Source organism: Marmota flaviventris, unplaced genomic scaffold (assembly GCF_047511675.1).
Source record: "Marmota flaviventris isolate mMarFla1 unplaced genomic scaffold, mMarFla1.hap1 Scaffold_56, whole genome shotgun sequence".
Classification (NCBI taxonomy): Eukaryota; Metazoa; Chordata; class Mammalia; order Rodentia; family Sciuridae; genus Marmota; species Marmota flaviventris.
The window spans coordinates 192094-211895 of record NW_027288362.1 but is presented as its reverse complement, the minus strand read 5'-3'; the positions used below and the strand labels follow the sequence as shown (position 1 = coordinate 211895).

General features: G+C 36.7%; 1 long non-coding RNA gene across 1 annotated transcript; it reads left to right on the top strand.

The window, feature by feature from the left end:
- The first annotated feature begins 355 nt into the window (after positions 1–355).
- Positions 356–16858, top strand: LOC139704392 (uncharacterized). The gene is made up of 4 exons (XR_011706313.1): positions 356–383; positions 3009–3062; positions 4025–4119; positions 16505–16858. It is a non-coding gene; the product is annotated as an uncharacterized lncRNA (long non-coding RNA).
- The last annotated feature ends 2944 nt before the right edge of the window (positions 16859–19802 follow it).

Genomic DNA, 19802 nt, shown 5'->3' with positions numbered 1-19802 from the left:
TGGGTGTGTGACTGGGTCCATGTGGGTGGGGTGAAAGGGTGGACCTGGGGACGGACAGGAGGACAGGTGAGGGGCAAGAAACAGTATAAACTACAAACTGTATGATAACAAGCTTTGTGCCTGGCTATGGTTTTCCCTCCTGGCCATCGAATTCCTTAATTATCACCTAATATAGACCTGTGACACAAATCCCCTAGAAAAGCTTGTGTCATTTGGTGAGAGTACATTTGCTATCTGTTCCCTTGATTTGCCCACATTCTCATTGGATATTCTAATGTCACCAAGTAAACAAAAGACTTGTGCACACAGGACAGAGCATGGCTTGATCTTCATAGTGACTCCTTTTCTGTATTTACAGGAGGATTCAAGAGGATCCATAATTGGTATGTATCCTGACCTCACTCTCTTCCTGTTGCAAAATGTAGATGATGCCAAGGGTCAGAGAGTCTTCCTTCCTTTTGAGTGCAGAGTCTCAGTGATTCCACTACCTCCTTGAGAATGAGAAGTGAGGGGTTTGTGGTCTAAATTGATTAAAAAAAATCTATGGCCATTCTGCATATTTCCTTGAAGCACCTGTGTGAGTTGAGCAAAGTGGTTAGGTCAATGAGAGTTTTATACATGTGTCTCTGTGTGCATTCATGCAACATGATTCTGAGTGTGACTCTGAGTTCGTTTTTGCACATTTGTTTGTTTCTCTAGATATATACATGCCAACATGCCAATGTGCACATGTTTAAACAAAAAAAGCCATCTCCATTAGATCATGATATTGTATATGTGTAAATAGATCAAACTGTAAACTTTCCATGTGTGCAGTTCATTCCGCACCAATCCCTCAATTAACATGCAAAACATATCCCATCAATACCCAGAAAATTTTCACTACACTCTATAAAGAAAAAGCTCCATTTCATTCCTCTCACTGCACCAGTAGCAACTTCATTTAATAGCAAACCTCACCTGTCAGTAGGTCCTATATTTAATCAGTGCATGTGATTGTTCACAACACTTCACTCATGAAAATTTTTCACGTTCATATACATTTTTTGTGAGAGGTGTCAGAATTCATCTTCCAATCCCCATTCTAGGCACAAGTTTCTGGACAGGGCCAATCCTTAACAGTGACCCTCAGGTCCAACAATGCACTATGCTCACTTATGGTGGGCATCTGAGACAGAGGAGATGCACAGGCCAGAGATTACTGTAGCTAAGGAAGGTCTTACTTTGCATGTTCCAACTGACACTGAAAGCTACCTTATTGGGTCTTTTTGTAGACACTACTTTGTAGAAACATGTTTTAACTGGATGGATTTTCATGGGTCCTGATCAGCACAATTGCAGCTCATCTAGTTACAGAGCAAAAGGTGGGCTCTAGTGAAGGTCCAGCTCAGCACAGCAGTGGTGTCCGATCCCTAGTTTAGGTCTGTGCTGCCCCCTGTGTGGCTTGCAGGATATCACATTGACAGTATATATGATAGGTCTTCATACAGTCAGTCTCAAATGCTGTCTAGGTCCTTCTATTCATACATACATGGATACTGACACTGACTGGTCACTGTGAGGGTAGAACCACTGTGGTCATCATTCCTTCTCATCCCTGAACTCCCCCATGGGCAGAGTGTCTTCATCTTAGTCCATGACATCATTTGATAAATGCAGCTGTGTGCTAAGATCTCACTTGTTCAACATGTGGGGCTCTACAATGAACCATGTATCCACCTGGGATCTGACCAGGACCAGCCAGAATCAGTAGGGAAGTTAAGAAGATAGCATTGTGTCCAAGCATTTCACACACATTTCTTATGAGCTCTAGGTGGGATGTGCTTGACTTTGAGGGGAGCCATCTGGATCTTAATGTTGACTTTGTTTATGTCGATTCCTCAGGCCCTCAGAGAGTTCCTGGCACTTTTCACTTTTGCATGACACCACAGTCTACTTATAAATCAGGAGTATGAGGAGTGAGAACATGCTAACAATCTGACTCCACAGTCTACTTATAAATGAGGAGTATGAGGAGTGAGAACATGCTAGCAAACTGCTGTCCAAGGAAACCCAGGGGAAGGAAATTCTTGTCTGCTTCATCTTTGAACTCCTGGTCTTGGCCATCCAAAATAACATTATTTTTAATTTTATTTTAATTTTAATACGAAACTTTCAAAGTGGCCAGTAGACCCATGTGCATAAAGCAGAGAACATTGCCATTCTCTTCTGGGCCGCTGCTCTGATGATGGCACAGTGTATGTTCTGTGAGTTTATATTCCTGAAACTGTTGGCATCACAGTTTGCATGTCAGCTTGGTCTGTTTCAATGAGAGAGGGATAATGTTCCAATGGAAGAAAGTAGTTAAAATTTGACTCCTTACAGCTCCACTCTCTCATTAGAAGGTTTGCAATTGTTTGCAGCATGCTGTTTGAGGCCTCTGACTCCCCAGAACTCAGAGAGTGTCTGAGAACCCAGAACAGAGATGAAGATGATCCTGATTATTAATATTAGTATCACTATATTTTTCTTTCCAATAACGAAACCCAGAAATTGAATAAATTATACAGGTGGGTGTGTTTAGCTTACAGTTCTGGAGATACAAGAGCATGGCACTGGCAAACACTTGGCTTTAGTGAATACTCTCTTAGATGCATTGCATGATTGGTGGTGTCAGCATGGATGCAGGTGCAGGAGAGAGACATCACATTGGGAGACACGAAGCCAGCAGGGATCAGTTGATTCATTTGCTCTTCTTATATAACAGGATCTAACAAGGGTTTGAGAAATCTATATTCTTACTTCTGACTCTCATACCATCAAATGTCCTCAACACCTCCAAGCAGACCCTTCCTCACACAGATTTCACAAATCTCATCGTGGCCATACTGAGGACCAAGCCTCAATCACACAATTCAGTGTGGGATAAAAAAACATCCAACCCTAGCAACCATCATAAGCTTAGTTGTGTAGAAGAAAGAATGAGTCAATCTTAAGTAACTCTGTTGATGGTGTCTGTGTCTCTAAAGGTTGGACATGGAGCAAAGATTATGATTCAAGCTGTGACGAGGAAGAGCCTGCAGGTAGGAACAGCCCTTTGGGTATGACAAAATGGGAAAGGTTTCATGGTAAGATTTGAGTTCACCTACTCATGTGGGAAATGAGGAATGGGAATAAAATAGAAAAAAAAAACAGAAATATGTATTATTTTCATAAAAGAAGAGTTAGTAGACCTTCTGACATCCTGTTCATAAGAAGACAACTTTTGCTTTGCCAGGTAAACACAATCTTCCATGTTAAGTCCCATTCTGTCCTAAATTTGCCTCTAATAAACATCAAGTAGCTTGGCTTTCATTATTGATTATTTTTTGGCATTGTGCATGAAAGAAATAAGATCTGCACTTTAGGTTTGACCCACAATGGAAAGAATCTAGTGGGGCGTACTTTCTTAGAAGCACTTTGCAAACCTGTAATTGAAGCTCTCACTAGTGATAAGCAGTGAGTAAGAAGTCACAATTCCCCTCTGATTGTTATCCTTTTAGAGCAGCACTTTCTCTTCTGTGTTTTGTCTATTTCTGGTTGAAAATGAACTCCCAAATGTGGGCAACTTAAAGAAAATTGTTTCTGTGCTCCCTGGACAGGCCACTGTGTTCTCCTGTAAAATAGTGGGGAGAAGTTCCTCCTTGAACATGTTTCTAACCTCCAGTCTTCGTCTAATTTCCAAGCCCTGGGACTAGGAGGAAAATCTGAATTTGCTTGTATTTAGAGGCCTAAGTCCAGAAAATCAGGGAGACTGTGGCTGCCTCTTGGAGGAACAGGATGACACAGAATCCCTACCAAGTACAATGGCAGAATGTGAACTGGAAAAGAGCTCTTGGGATGCTAGATCTATTTCTCATTGCAGAGGTGAGGTGATGGAGGCCAGGAGACAGGAATGCAGACGAGAAAAAGAATGGAGAGCTTTGACTGTGGGTTCTAGAACACCAGGAAGAGGAGTAACTTAAGTTCTCACCTTGACTTTAACTCTGCCTTTCCTTTTTCTAAGGCCACATCATCACCATCACGGCCATGGTCCACAGAGAAAACATAGAAAGTGATTCAGAGGATGAGAAGGAGGAAAAAAGGACAAGAAATCTGCAAGTAATTGATTTTCTATTGGTTTCTCTTAATTATTCTTATGTAAAGACTCTGTAGATTTTCCATGTTTCATCTTTCCCACATTTTATGACTTTTTTAAAGGTGCTTTCCTCATCCAGATCTTTGAGGTCCTTGGACCTTCAATGTCTGTTCAATCTCTCTGCACTAACATTCTTAGTCTTTCCCTACTTTTTTTTTTTTTTACCACAGGCAACACCACTGAATCATGCTGAGTAATACTGCATACCCATACACTGAGTTTGAGTTGTAGGGAGCATCAGAAATACTGAGTTGTTGCCTGATACATGAGACACAAACAATCTGGTTCTGTTTTACCGACCACTGAATAGCTGGGTTCTCCTGCCTTTCTGGCTCTGAGCATGCATGAATGTATCCTTCCTTTCCTAGGTCAAGATTACACAATTGGAATGTAGGTCCCCTAACATGAATTGTTTCCAGGGGCCCTCTCCTGTTTTAATATGTGGGCTCAATGCAACAAAGGCAATAAAGCAGTTTAGGAAGAGGAAATGTGAGTCTGGAAAGAATGGGAAGGAGAGCAGAGGTCAAATCAGTCCACATATTCTCCTTTGCTTTCTTAAGTTTCTTTGTTGCACTTTGTTGCAATCCATAAGAATCAATTAGAACACTGAAGGTTCCATAGTTGCATGTGACCATGGCCATGCAAGGGAAGGTACAATTTGGTTAAAATCAGTGCAGGAAGCTCTCTGAGGAATGGCACTACAGAGGGTATGGCTGGAGGAGCCAGGGTCCTTGCTCCACCCTGTGTCATCACAGATGCTGCTCTTCAGGGTCCCAGATGTATGCTACTCAGCCTTTACACCCAAATGTCCTAGAGAATTCTTCCCATTGCCTCATGTTCACTCTCTAGGGAAGCAGCCTCAGAAGGTTCTGAAGGTGAATATCCATGAGAATTTCCTCCTGAGGACATTCATAGACACTCTTCCCACAGACAACACCCTCAGCTGAGAGCAGCATACCAGCCTCAGTGCTCCCTGCCCAGACCCCAGGAGAGATCAGGGCCCAAGTTCATCTTGCATTTCCTGAGGACAATTGTGATCCTGGCCACTCTCTGTGGCCAGCAACTCATCCCAAGTGACCTTTTTACCTTGTTCTGTTTTATAGACCCCATAAGACACCTGGGAGAGTAGAGATTTTGGCCCTGGGACACAGGAGAGATGATACCTGCAGTGCACAGCAGCTGAAATTAACCTGTAAGACTCGGAGCAGGAGCTTGTTTTTCGTTTCCAAAGACATAACTGTCTATATTGTATGGAACTTGCAGACTTATATGTTCTTTGTTTAATAATTTTAATATTAGTAATTCATGTTAAATTTTTATATTAAATTATATTTACTTGGTAACAGTTGCTTTTTAAATTCATTCTGTAAAATAAAACACACTTGGGAAGAGAGGTGGGAGGGAAAGTGAGGGAGAAGTGGAATTGCACAGAAGATGGAAGGAGACCCTCATTGTTATACAGAATACATGTATGATGATGTGAGGGAAAAAAAGAAGTGTGTCACATTAGATTGGGTAGAGAGAACTGATGGGAGGGGAGGGGAGGGGAAGGAGGGAAAGGAAGGTCAGCAGAATAAAATAGACATTAGTATTGCTGTATGTATATACATGACTGCATGACCAATGTGATTCTGCAACCTGTACACTCAGAAAAATGAGAAATTATACCCCATCTTATTCAAAAATATGATATGTCAAGATCATTGTACTGTCATGTTTAACTAATTAAAACAAATTTTAAAAACACACACACTAAAAGAGGAATATGTTCCTGAGGCAGATCTTGATGAATTATAAAGATTTTACCTGGTAACTTCCATCACCATCACTCCTCTCCTCTCATGCCCCTCAGTTTGCTTTTTTGGTTGTTTTTTAGATTCGTATTATAACATTCACTAAATTATTGATGTGGGTGAATGGATGCAATAAAGAAACAAATAATTAAATTACAAGCTAAGTTAAATCCCAACTAAATTTCATAAGTGTTTAATTAATTTATCCATTCATTAGCTAACTGTATCTCAAGTCAAAACACCCAATATAAGAAATGGCTGGGAAACAATTGGCAATATTCATTTATGAAAAATTGTGGTTTTACATTTTATATCCTTTTTTCAATTAAGAACAATATTTTTTGTAATACATCACATACATATAAAACAAGTTGGAAAACATACATTACAAACTTGTAAAGATGGCTTTAAATACATTAACTGACATGTTTCTCATTGGAAATAGGTTGCTTGCTGTATATATATAGTGCATGAAAAATACTGATATAATAAAGTCTAGACAAAATATAAATGTCTGCTCTATGGTAACATATGAGCATCACTCTAATCTAACCATGCTAAAAGTTACATAATACTGTAAAAAATGTCTTAAAAACTATATACTTTAATAAGAAATAAATTCAATAAAGAAAGATAATACAGGGACTGGGGTTGTGGCTTAGTAGTAGAGTACTTACCTCACACATGTGAGGCCATGGGTTTGATCCTAAGCACCACACGTAATAAACAAAATATATAAAGGCATTGAGTCCACTTACAACTAAAAACATTTTTTTAAAAAAAGAATGATGGTGTTGGGTTGTAGCTCGATGGTAGAGCACTCGCCTCACATATGTGAAGCACTGGGTTTGATTCTCAGCACCTCATATAAATAAATAAAGGTCCATTGATAATTTATATATATATGAAAAAAGAATGATAATACTGAGAACCAAGGCATTCAGATTTCAAAATTCATGCTTCTTTTCAGGTGATACAATATTTTGTCAACTAAGTTTTCAAAATTTGTTCAAAGCCAACATTACTCATATATGTTACACATCTATTATTTCATAAATTTACTTTCCTCATAAAAGACCTTTGATAAACATCCAAAATATTCAGGTTAATTATATTTGAAATGGAGCTGAAAGAAATACTAGTATCAAATAAATATATTTGAAATGGAGCTGAAAGAAATACTGGTATGGTTTTTCACTGTGACCTCAAGCATTTAAGTATTACAAGTTATTCAACCAACACAACAAAGTTAAAATCATAATGGCACAGCATGCATTGTAAATAAATCAAAACAACAGAATGTGTAACACAAAGACAGAGCAGTGGCACATTAAAGGAGAACTAGCTGAATACAAATAATTGACTACTGCAGAGCATAAAATTAAAACAGTTCAAGTGAGACAAGGTGATGGAGAGGTCACCATGAAGGTGCCAACTGATGATTCTGCTGACCACTGTTGTCCAGAATGGAAATTAAAAAATCATATTTGTAAAAACTTTGATAGGTATAAAATTATCTCCAGTATTAAAAAAATAAATAAAGATTTCCAATGCATCTGCCTTCTCTGAATAGAATAAAGCTCTAAGTTTGTCTGTCAACTGGTGTTTCGATCACACATAATTTTTACCTCTGAATTTTTTGGGTTGACATTGATGACTGTAACAACCAAAATTAGTCCATGATGACATGTTTTTAAAAACTTTTTAAAAACTTACTACTCAGATATTATAACAGTTATCAATTTTTTTACAGTATCAAATTTGGCAAATTTGCATTAAGGTCATGTGGCACACAACATGTAATTCAAAGCCACAACTCATTTGTCCCTGTGATATCTTCTTTCACAGACACACTCACACACACACACACACACACACAAACACATTTCTTCATCAGCAGTCTTGTATAGTAAAAGTGTCTAGTTTTTGTTCATTTTTAATGCAATACACTTCTATCTACAATTTCATTACATGCATACAGCAAAAAGGAAATTATGGGTTTTACATCCTTCATGATAATTCTATATACAGGGAGGTTTAAAAGAGTACTTCAACAGTTTGCCTAGTAATGTGACACAGAATGATTGTATCTTGTTCTCAAAATTTTAATAAGGAGGTATAAAATACAGGTTCAATAATTTTAAATCAAGTATCCATCTTTTAAAAAATAGTGTTGCAGCATTGTTCTTTGCATTACTTTTAAAACTTTTTAAGTTTTTCTCTCATGGCACAATCTTCTAATACTTCATATATGAGAGGAAATTTTTTTTAAAAAATGCAACTTCTGCCCTTGGAAGGGCTCTGTAGTGAGAATGGCATATGAATTTTTTATTGATTTTATATATTTACATATATACAACAGTGGAATGTATTCCAATTCTTATTACACATATAGAGCACAGTTTTTCATACCTTTGTATATTAAGTATGTTCACACTAATTCATGCCTTAACACAATTACTTTCTGGGGTTTTTTTGCATTACAATTCTTATCCCACATATATACCACAATTTTTTCATATCTCAGGTTGCATATAAAGTATGTTGACCCCCAATTCAAGTCTTCATACATGTACTTTAAATAATGATGCCCATCACATTCCACCATCCTTTCTAATCCCCTGCCCCTCCCTTTACCTTCCACTCTTCTTTCCTATCTAGAATTCATCTAATCATCCCATGCTCCCCCTCCCTATCCCACTATGAGTCAGCCTCCTTGTATCAGAGAAAACATTTGGCATTTTTTTGGTGGATTGGCTAATTTCACTTAGCATTATCTTCTCCAATGCCATTCATTTACCTGCAAATGCCATGATTTTATTCTCTCTTATTGCTGAATAAAATTCTATTGTGTATATGTGCCACATTTTTAAATCCATTCATCCACTGAAGGGCATCTAGGTTGGCTCCACTGTTTAGCTATTGTGAATTGTGCTGCTATAAACATTGATGTGGCTGTGTCCCTGTTGTATGCTGTTTTTAATTCCTTTGGGTATAGTCCAAGGAGAAGGGATACCTGAGTCAAATGGTGGTTCCATTCCCAGATTTCCAAAGAATCTCCATACTGCTTTCCATATTGGCTGCACCAATTTGCAGTCCAACCAGGAATGTATGAGTGTAGATTTTTCTCCACATCCTCGCCAACATTTTTGTTGTTTGTCTTCATAATAGCTGTCATTCTGACTGGAGTGAGATAATAACTTAGAGTAGTTTTTTTAGAGAGAGAGAGAGAGAGAGAGAGAGAATGAATTTATATATATATATATATATATATATATATATATATATATATATATATATATATATTTTTTTTTTTTTTTTTTTTTTTTCCAGTGGACACAACATCTTTGTTTGTTTGTGGTGCTGAGAATCGAACCCAGGCCGCACGCATGCCAGGCGAGCGTGCTACCGCTTGAGCCACATCCCCAGCCCAAACGTAAAGAAGTTTTGATTGGCATTTCTCTAATTGCTATAGATGATGAGCAATTTCTTGATTGATTGTATATCCTCTTCTGAGAAGTGTTTTTTGAAGTCCTTGGCCCATGTGTTGATTGGGTTTTTTGAGTTTTTGTTTTGTTTTTTTGTGCTTAGCTTTTTGAGTTCTTTATATATCCTAGAGATTAGTGTTCCATCTGATGTGTGAGGGGTAAAAATTTGCTCCCAGGATGTAAGCTCTCTGTTCACCTCACAGATTGTTTCTTTTGCTTCAAGAGACTTTTTGGTTTGATTCTATCCTATATATTGATTCTTGCTTTAAATTTTTGTGCTATAGGAGTCTTATTAAGGAAGTTGGGCCTAATCCCACATGATGAAGATTAGGGCCTATTTTTTATTCTATTAGGCACAGAGTTTCAGGTTTCATTCCTAGGTTCTTGATCCATTTTGAGTTTAGTCTTGTGCAGGTAAAAGATAAGGGTTTAATTTCATATTGTTGCATATGGGTTTCCAGTTTTCCTAGTACCATTTTTTGAAGATGCTCTCTTTTCTCCAGTGCATGTTTTTGGCTCCTTTTTTAAATATAAGATAATTGTAATTTGGGGGGTTACTCTCTGTGTCCTCTATTCTCTATCATTGGTCTACAAGACTGATTTGGTGTGAATAGCATGCTGTTTTTGATACTATTGCTCTGTAGTATAGTTTAAGGTCTGGTATAGTGATGCCACCTGCTTCACTTATCCTGCTAAGAATTGCTTTAGCTATTCTGAGTCTCTTATTTTTCCATATGAATTTCATGATTGCTTTTTCTATTTCTATGAGGAATGCCATTGGAATTTTGATGAGAAATGCATTAAATATGTATAGTGCTTTTGGTAGTATAGTCATTTTGATAATATTAATTCTGCCTAACCAAGAACAAGGTAGATCTTTCCATCTTCTAAGGTCTTCTTTGATTTCTCTCTTTAGGCTTCTGTAGTTTTTATTATACAGATCTTTCCCCTCTTTTGTTAAGCTGATTCCCAATTATCTTATTTTTTAGGTTATTGTGAATGGGGTAGTTTTCCTCATTTCCTTCTCAGAGGATTTGTCACTGATATACAGAAATGCCTTTGATTTATGGGTTTTGATTTTATATACTGCTACTTTGATGAATTCAATTACTAGTTCTAGAAATTTTCTGGTGGAGTTTTGGGGGTCTTCTAGGTATAGAATCATATTGTCAGCAAATAGTGCTAATTTAAGTTCTTCTTTTCCTATGTGTATTCCTTTAATTTCTTTCATCTGTCTAATTGCTCTGGCCAATGTTTCAAGAACTATGTTGAATAGAAGTGGTGAGAGAGGGCATTCCTGTCTTGTTCCAGATTTTAGAGGGAATGCGTTCAACTTTTGTCTGTTTAGAATGATGTTGGCCTGAGGATTAGCATAGATAGCCTTTAAAACGTTGAGATATGTTCCTGTTATCCCTAGTTTTTCTAGTGTTTTAAACTTAACTGGATGTTGTATTTTGTCAAATGCTTTTTCTGTGTCTATTGTGGTGACCATATGATTTTTACCTTTAAGTCTATTGATGTGGTGAGTTATATTTTTTGATTTCTGTATGTTGAACCAAACTTGCATCCCTGGGATGAATCCCACTTGATCATGGTGCACAAATTTTTTGTATTAGATTTGCCAGAATTTTATTGAGAAATTTGCATCTATGTTCATTAGACATATTGGTCTAAAGTTTTCTTTTTTGATGTGTCTTTGCCTGGTTTGGAGATCAGGGTGATATTGGCGTCATAAAATGAGTTTGGAATGACTGCCTATTTTACTATATCCTGAAATAAATTGAAGAGTGTTGGTATTAGTTCTTCTTTAAAGGACTTGTAGAACTCACCTGTGTAAACATCCGGTCCTGGGCTTTTTGTGGTTGGTAAGCCTCTGATGGCGTCTTTTGTTTTCTCACTTGATATTGGTCTGTTTAAATTGTTTATATCTTCCTGACTCAATCTGGGAAGATCATATGACTTAAGAAATCTGTCAATGCCTTCAATGCCTTCGATTTTATTGGAGTTTAAGATTTCAAAATAATTTCTAATGATCCTCTGTATTTCTGTAGTGTCAGTTTTGATATTACCTTTTTCATCACGTATGCTGGTAATTTGAGCTCTCTCTTCTCTTCATTAGCGTGGCTAAGGGTCTATCAATTTTATTTATTTTTTCAAAGAACCAACTTTTTGTTTTGTCAATTTTTATATTGTTCCTTTTTTTATTTCATTGATTCCAGCTCTAATTTTAATTATTTCTTGTCTTCTTCTGCTTTTGCTACTGATTTGTTCTTCTTTTCCTAGGTCTTTGAGATGTAGGGTGAGGTCATATATTTTTTGACTTTTTTTAAAGAAATAAAGTCCATGCAATGAATTTTCCTTTTAGCATTGCTTTCATAGTGTCCCAGAGATTTTGATATGTTGTGTCTATGTTCTCATTTACTTATAAGAATTTTTTAATCTCCTCTGTGATGTCTTCTGGAACCCATTGTTCATTAAGTAGCATATTGTTTAGGCTCCAAGTGATGGAGAATTTTTTTTTTTTATTTTGTTGTTGATTTCCAATTTCATTCCATTATGATCCAATAAAATGCATGGTAGTATCTCTAACTTTTTGTATTTGCTAAGAGTTGCTTTGTGGCACATTATATGGTCTATTTTAGAGAAGGATCCATGTGCTGCTGAGAGGAAAGTGTATGCACTTGGTGCTATATATGTCAGATAAGTCTAAGTTATTGATTGTGTTATTTAGTTCTATAGTTTCTTAATTCAACTTATGTTTGGAAGATCTATCTAGTGATGAGAGAGGTCTGATAAAGTCAACCAAGATTATTGTGTTGTGGTCAATTTGACTCTTGAACTTGAAAAGAGTTTGTTTGATGATCATATCTGCACCAACGTTTGGGGCAAATATATTTATGATTGCTATGGTTTATTGGTGTAGGATTCCTTGAGCAGTATGTAATGTCAATCTTTATCCATTTTGATTAATTTTGACTTGAAGTCTACTTTATTTGATATGAGTATAGAAACCCCTGCTTCCTTACACAGTCCATGTGAGTGGTATGATTTTTCCAAACCTATTACTTTCAGTTTGTATATGTCTTTTCATATCAGATGAGTTACCTTCAGGCAGCATATTGTTGGGTCTTTTATTTTATCCAATCTGCAACCCATATCTTTTTGTTGTTGTTGAGTATAAGCCATTAACATTTAGGGTTACTATTGAGACATGGTTTGTATTTCCAGCCATATTTGTTTATTTCTGTTATTTAACTTGACTTGGTTTTCCTCTTTGATTAGTTTTTTTCCTTTACTGCATACCTCCCTCTGTTGATTTTCATTGCTGTTTTTCATTTCCTCTTCATGAAATATTTTGCCAAGGATGTTTTGTAGCACCAGTTGTCTAGTAATAAATACTTTTAACTTTTGTTTATCATGGAAGGTTTCTATTTCATTTTCAAATCTAAAGCTTAATTTTGCTGGATACAAGATTCTTGATTGGCACCAATTATCTTACAGAGCTTGATATATGTTGTTCCAGGATCTTCTAGCTTTCAGGGTCTGGGTTGAAAAATCTGCCATTATTCCAATTGGTTTTCCCCTATATGTAGTCTTATTCCTTTTTCTCGTGGCTTTTAAAATTCTCTCCTTATTCTGTACGTTGGGATTTTCATTATACTGTGCCTTGATGTGGATCTGTTGTGATTTTGTACGTTTGGCATCCTGTAGGCTTCTTGAATTTGGATTTCCAATTTATTCCTCATGTTTGGAAAGATTTCTGGTATTATTTCATTGAATAGATTGTATATTCCTGTGATTTGGTCCTCTATGCCTTCTTCTATCCCAATAACTCTTAAATTTTAGCTCTTAAATAACTCTGAAATTTTAAAAAATTGTTTTTTGGACTTTTGTTATTTGCATTACTTTTAAAACATCTTCTTAAGTTTTTCTCTCATGGCATAATCTTCGTATACTTCAGATATGAGAGGAAATGTATTTTTAAAAACACACCTCTGCCCTTGGAGGGCACTGTAGTGACTGAACAGTACATGAAATTTGAATACTTTTCAAATCACTTCACCAATGACTTGCCTGACCGAGTTCATGAATGTTGCATCAGCACACAGTTCATTCAGAGAGGAGTGTGACTTTGCTATGAGAAGAAAAGTTTCCTAGAAGTCTTTCACTGTTACTCCCTCTGTCACTGTGTAGTCAAGGGCCATATGTCTCCCATGGAAGCCTTCCTACCAGGCTCTTGGGGTAGACATTGAAAGATGATCAGTGCTTGGAATGATTTGGTCCCTAATACCTTACTATTATTCAGTACAGGTTCTAGAACCACTTTCATCCACACAGGGGTGGAGTTGGTGGACAAAAAGCTGAGCTGGAAGACAATGTTTTATTTGTATTTTGTTTGTCTAGATGGTAAGACAAATGAACAAACAAGTCCCTCATCTTGCTGCACTGAGCACAGGCAAGCAAAGGCAATGATCACTTAAGTGATCAGCAGGCAGGCTGGTCAGGTCATTATTGGGCAAAGAGTTCAGAGATAGAAGTTCATAGGTTAGTTGACAGTGTCAGCTCCACCTTCAGTCACAATCCTTTGGAAAGGATGGACACACATATTGTGCCTTCAAACTTTAGTAGACACTGCACCTCATACACCATTGGGTTCAAAGGATACTCAAGGACTGAAGTGGCTGATGCCAATGTGTAAGGTATTTGTAGGGTGTGTAGATCAACCCAGCCTCTGGCCCTGGAGGGACAATCACAGCAGTAGTGTGAGGAGTTCCTTTTGGCATGACAGAGGTCTGTATTTGTCTGATCAAAGGCATTATGGTAGGGTCAGCTAGAGAAGAGTACTCAGGGTCACTGGTATGTGCAGCCCCTCTTTACTGAGGGTAATTCTGGCAATTAGGGATTTGGTGCCAAATAAGGTACTTTGCTCAAGACAGAGCTAACACTCAGTGTACTCCAGCATTTCCTGCTGACTGAAGATAGATATTTTCTAGATTGTCCAATGTATCTTAATCCGTCTACTGATTTGTGACTTTAAAGAGAGAAACTTATAACATGAGTAGCTTTTTATTAAGTGTGTATATAGGTAGAAGAATGATACATAATTTTAACATTTTGCTTTATTTTTAATATCATTTCCCCCCTTAACATCTGCATTTTGTGTGTGTGTTGCTAAGGTTGTAACCCAGTACCCTGCACACTATGCATACATGCTTTACCATTGAATTGTACCACCAGTCCAAAATTTTAACTTTAGATTGATCAGTTTTATGCCTTCATGTCCAATGTTATTTTTCCCATGGTTGAATTTAGGTAGACCTTTCTGTTGCTCTTAACAATACTAAAAGTGGACACAAATATGGATTCTTTGAAGATTGCTTTGGTAAAGTAATTGGTTATTCAAATCCACAGTCTTATCAAGTTAATACTACTTGTGTAGAATAAAAATTAAGATAAAATATGCCAATAAATAAGCAAACAAATAAATAAATAAACCCTCAATTGAGGACCCATTACAGTTTTTAAAAATCTTTAATTGGGACACATAAACCTCACTTAGGAGATATTCATTCTTTTCAATATCACCTAATTTTATTTTGCTTTCTTCTCATGTGAAAATCTCAGAATGATAAATTAAAATCTTTTAAAAATTTTTCTCCAGTTCTTGAAGAAAAACATTATAAATGATGCATACATCTGAAATAAAACATGAGAAAATAATGATTGATAATGCTGAAAGTGGAGTTTTGAGATGAACCAAAATTTCTCAGTTTGCCAATTGCATTCTGGATGCTTGTCTCATAAATTTTGAAGAAAAAAATCTATTTAAGCAAGAAGAAATAGAACTCCCATCATGTGGTATGAGGAATGATACCAGAAGGAAAAAAAAAAAAAAAACAAAACTCATTTTAGTGTGCCATCTTAGAAGTTTCCTGATGGTTTTGGGCAGAACATGGAGCAAAATGCATTTAGAATAGGCTTTGGAAAAGGCATCCTGACTACCATATGGGTTCACTTTCATCCTTTCAGTGACCATCCTTTTTTCTTCAAAAAGGAATTTGTTGAAGGTGTTCCCACAAGTGGGTTTCAAGGTCTTTTACATTTGAAATAGGCCTTGATGGTGCCAATTAATATATCTTTCAGTTAGACTCCAGGTGTTGTTGAGTGAGGCCCATTGTCCTGATTACATGGTCATTATAATATCTATTCTATTTTATACTTATTCACTGTGAACAGAGAATCCTATTTTTGGATATGTGAACAGAGAGATAGAAAACTAGGGGTTTATTCTGAGACCTATGGAGAGCTCAGCTGAAGTTCTGGATTTCAGAATTTTGTTCTGGATTTGAGATACTGCTTCCCCTACATTTAAAAATCTCAGGACTCATGAAGAGAATGAGTTAAAAGACAGCATCATCAAATTAATGAGACCCTAAGAAACTCAAAGGGACCCTGTCTCTAAATAAAAATATAAAAAAGGGGTGGGGATGGGAATCAGTGGATGAATGCCTCTGGGTTGAATTTCTGGTACCAAAAAGAAAACAACACACACACACACACACACACACACTCACTCACACACAAAAAAATAAATTAAATAAATAAACAAACAAACCCTCGTGAGTAACAAGCCCTAAATCAGCAGCCTCTCTCATTCAGGAGTACAAAAAATGGATTTGGGGTTCTCTCCTGATAATTATTCCAGTCTTCACCACACAATCTGGGACATGCTGGACTCATGGCACATGGATGCTCACAAAGGGCTTCAGAAAGTAGCTGAAAACACCATACAATTATGGAAAAAAATGCCCAGGTTTTCAACTGCCAATCTAAGCCTCGCTAGACTAGTCAGAGGGAGGTGAAGGCTAAGCTTCCACAGAGTGACCCTGTGGCCACAAGACTCTGGAGAGGACCATGAGTAGTCACTAGCCACAACTCCCAGTTTCCACCATTGCCACTCCTGTCAGCTTTAAGCCACCTTCCTACCCAGTCTCAAGGTAGCAAGGCACACTTACCATTTCCTGGCTTTCAGGGTTCTCAGCGTTCTCCCTGTGGTTTGTTTTCAGATTCTGCATAGCAGAGACACCTGAGCTCCAGATCCAGGACAGAAGCCTACAAAAAGATTGAAAAAATGGCGGGCTCCAGACACCAAGGGAACAGAAGATTGTGGAAGTCCTTACCCTCATCACCGGCTGCCTGAGGATTGGACAGTTCTCACCTAAGAGACTGATTGGTCAAGGCTTCAGGCATTGCCTCCAACCTGAGCCAAATGGGCACAAAATCAAAGTCTGAATGACAGGCTGCTCCATTGTCATTGTTAACCAACTACAGATCAGGGCTGAAAATATAGCTTAGTCAGTAGAGTGCTTGTTTTGCTGATATAAGGCCATGGATTCAATCCCTTGTACTACACGCATACACTCCCCACCCCCCCCCCCCAAAAAAAAAAAAAAAGATTAAGTAAAGGACTTTGGAAACTAGGGTTATGGATCATTGGTAGAGAACTTCCCTAGCATGTGTGAGGTACTGGGTTGAACACCCAGCACCGCATTAAAAAGCCACCCTAGAGGGGATGTGGCTCAAGCGATAGTGCACTCGCCGGGCATGCGGGCAGCCCAGGTTGGATCCTCAGCACCACATACAAACAAAGATGTTGTGTCCGCCCCAAACTAAAAATAAATATTTAAAAAAAGCCAACAAACAAACTACTAATGGTACTGTGTCCATCTACAACAAAAAATATTCAAGAAAATAAAAAGACTGTGTATTGGACTTGTGCACCCTCATTACATAACTCATAAACACATTTTATAAATAATATGTACATATATGTCTTCAGACAGTGTGTAAAATTCTCCTGTGATTTCTTTTCAAGTAACTTATATTACAGGTATGCTTCACAACCCTGAAATCCTCACCAACTCAATTATTATTATTATTATTATTATTATTATTATTATTATTATTATTATTATTATTTGAGGCCTGTTAATTGCATTAAATGCCTCTGTATGGGGTTATTTTAAGGCAAAGTTTTCTTCCAATAATAGGACCTAGCCCAGAGAGAAATGTATTGACACTTACAACTGTTTATAAGGTTAAAGCAATTTGTGAATAAATATGTATATATTTTTATGAAAATGATATCACAATTATTATAATATTTTTTAAATCTTTCTATTCTTTGTCTCATAAAAACACAGTTTGAGCTTAAACTCATTAGCAATGTCCTTATATCCCTTCCCCCAAAAAAGTGACTCACAAGTGTAATTCAAATTATTGAGACTCATAAATTTTTGATCCTTTATTTTAACTAGTGAAGTCTAAAGATTTTCTTTTTATTTTCACCTTTAAATGAAGCCCACTTTTTATAGCTTTCTTGTTGTATAACTGACCTTTAATATTCTGCAAATTTTACCCCCATTCTGATCACTTTGGACTATTGATGTTTTGATGGAGGGGATCTCAAAGTGGTCATGCACAAGGTAGGAAATGGATATAGTAAGATATAAGACTGGTGATTGCTGAGTATGTAGATTTTGCTATACAAAATAAGTATTGGTGGATGATATGGGGGTAGGGAGAAAAAAAGCAATAAAAAAAGAAGAAAATCTTGAACAGTAGAGGGGTTCACAGGTTACAAGTCTACAATGATAGTGTGAATATAGAGTGTAGTGTTCTTGGAAGCAGCAATAAAATTTGAGAGAAAGAAAAAGGTAATTTTTTGCACAGTCCCCAAGTGAGAGAGCCAGGTGAATGGGTTCTGTGTTCAACTCTTCCCACCTAGGAGTGGAATTTATAGTTCATAGGGTGTGTCTCAGTAAGTAGTAAAACACCATTTCTATGTACCTTTACACTTTTTCATGGCTTCAAGCTGACTTTGACAATTCCAATCACATTACATCTTTTAACTTGTTAGCTATTCATTAATTAATTCATTCATTACATTATTTGTTTGTTATTAATTCACTTATTCTTTAGTTGTCATTGTTTTTACATTACTGGTGATTACATAATTGCATAAATATTATGAATGTTGAAGTTTTGTTAAATATTGTTTTATGTTTTTATTCATACATTTAATTTTCATTGAAATGTTTTTCCTTTGCCAAGCCTGATTTACATTACACCTCAATCTTCATTTATGAAGACTAGATAAAATCACATTATTCCAAATAACTCAAGGATTTATCATCTTGGCAGAACCCTAATCACCCACTAAAATTGACCCAGTCGTTGTCAACTAAAAGCTGTGTAAAAAGTCCTCTATTTTCTTATATACACTTTAATAAAGAATTCCTCTCTCACTTTTATATTTTGGAGAGTAGACTAACTTCCCAAGCAGTAGTTAATAACCTAGGTGAGATTTCCAACTAGCTCATTATTACCTTTAAATTATTTACATCCTTGACACTAAGAGTGTCACTGATTACGGTTGTTTTTTTTATTTTTGCAAGATCTCTCTCTCTCTCTCTCTCTCTCTCTCTCTCTCTCTCTCTCTCTCTCTCTCTCTCTCTGTCTCTCTCTCTCCAAATTGAAATCAGATATGCTTTTTCACTAAGAAACACTCTCAGCCTTTAATAAATTATTCTATAAAGAAAAAGGATTTTGCTGATTTTCTTAGAGCCTCACTAAGTTGCTGAGGCTGGCTGACTTTAATCTAATGTTATAGAAGTTTGATATATATATATAGCGTGAATATAGAGGGTAGTGTTCATTTGACTCTTTCTCTTGGGGACCGTGCCAGAGTTACCTTCTTCTTTTATTTCTACCTTATTTCTTCCTCCAAAGAAACTACCTTTTACCCTCATAGTACCATTGATCCACCATTAGACTTTTTAAATCTGAACTCTTGAGCTGGTCATTCTTTCCCTCTTTCCTTCACAGCACTTTTTTCTCTACCCGTACCTATTCCACCAATACTTTTTCATGAATACTCCCTACTACATACTCAGTATCCACCAATTTCACATCCTGACCCATCCCTGTTCTGCCTTTTCCATGGATCACTTTCAGATCCCCTCCACCCAGATATCAATAGTCCAGAGTAAGTCAGGCCAGGGTGTTATATATGCAGGTTTTCCCAAGTCATTTACATAACAATAAGCCTATTAAATTTGGGATGTATTTTGTCTTAGGTTAAAAAAGAAAATCTACAGACTGCACTGTTAAACTGAATTGTTTAAAATTCATTAATCTCAATAATTTGGAAAAAGAAATTCTATAAAAAGGAGAATAAAGAAAAGAACACAATACATAAAAGTGACAAATTTGAAGACACACCAAGTGTATATATCAAAGAGTGTCATATATTGGTGCTTTCAAAAGACAAATTAATTTGAAATAAATGTAGTTAATGTGAGA